This window comes from Ixodes scapularis, unplaced genomic scaffold (assembly GCF_016920785.2).
Source record: "Ixodes scapularis isolate PalLabHiFi unplaced genomic scaffold, ASM1692078v2 PGA_scaffold4__175_contigs__length_147842914, whole genome shotgun sequence".
Lineage (NCBI taxonomy): Eukaryota > Metazoa > Arthropoda > Arachnida > Ixodida > Ixodidae > Ixodes > Ixodes scapularis.
Window position 1 is genome coordinate 44,505,004 of NW_024609879.1, and position 1,339 is coordinate 44,506,342.

The following is a 1,339-nucleotide window of genomic DNA, read 5'->3' on the forward strand; positions in this document are numbered from 1 at the left end:
CTCCCGACGTTGACTCCGGGTTTTCTCTCCGAAGTCTGATCAGTGCGCTCCGCCAACTTTGGACTTCAGCCTTCTATTTGAAGAGTCTAGACACCCAGATTTTATGATTTGTTGAGCAAAACAGTCTGCTCAACATAGTGCCATACCGCGATGAAACTTCAAATCAAGGTTCACCGGCAATTTAAAGGAAAACATTCCATCGAAGGTTATCCTTTAAACCGCTCGTCATAATTTTTTAACATTGTTTTCCAAACAAACCAAAATTCTAGTTAATACTGTGTGCAGAAACTCGAAGAGAAACATCTTGAAAACACTTACTCTCGCAGCCAGCATTGCGGTTAAAGGAAAGCTACGGAGGTTCTTGAAAAAAATGAGTTAGAAGTGAATTTTAGTGTATTTTTACCGCGTGAACCCGAACACCCAAACCATTTGCTGCGCAAATATTGCTAAATGCGAGAAAACGCGAAAGAAATTCGCTGTACGTGACGTCATCAACGGATCGTTTGGTTGCCCAAGAGGGGAGGCGGGGCTTCGGCCCTATTTTGAAATTACTTTTACAGCTCCCCGGCGCGTCGCAATGAAACATAATTATGATATATGTTACTCTAAAGGGCAAATGAACGTAATTTAAGTGTTTTTTCTCAAGTGCAGAAGTGTCCCATCTTCCCTTTAAGGCACCAAACAAGATATGCGTAGCCTCCAGCACAAAAAAAAAAAAGAAAGCACGTATGCTTTCTTTTTATGTCCACAATATTCGCAGTACATGGTTGGCAAAATCTTACCCTCGGCGGGATTCGAACCCGCAATCCCCGGTTTAGGAGACCGATGCCTTATCCGTTAGGCCACGAGGGCGATATCGCTTGAAAGAAATGCTGATACCGGACACAAATAAGGCCTTTTGTTCACGATTCTTATTCCAGCTCGGGTGGTTATGCACCTAATAAGAGTTTATTATTCACAGTTATTTCTGAATAATAAACAATATATACAAATATTAATAAAACATTACGTTGGATTGCGAAATTAGCGGAAAATTTGTCTGGATATCTACCCTCATGTGCTCAAGATATCTACATCGGCAATAACAAAGATAGGAAAATATTAGTTCCATAGGAATTGCAGACTAAATAAGATACACAATCTGAATGCGCAGGCTAATGTGCTATGAAACTGCGTCTTTTCTAAAACTGTTCTCAATGCAAAATGATCAAAACAGGCTGGTCACGCACAGCGACCACGGGGTCCCAAGGCGTTGGTCACGGGGCACCTTGACGTCACGTCGTCATGTGGCGTCACCGTGCCGTGTCGGGCTGTCATGTCACATCATGTACGCCGTGTA

At 42.6% G+C, this 1,339-nt stretch overlaps 1 non-coding gene across 1 annotated transcript; it reads right to left on the reverse strand.

Moving 5' to 3' along the window:
• Window positions 1-779: 779 nt before the first annotated feature.
• Trnar-ccu lies at window positions 780-852 on the reverse strand. Its single transcript has one exon. It is a non-coding gene; the product is annotated as a tRNA-Arg (tRNA).
• Window positions 853-1,339: the final 487 nt, after the last annotated feature.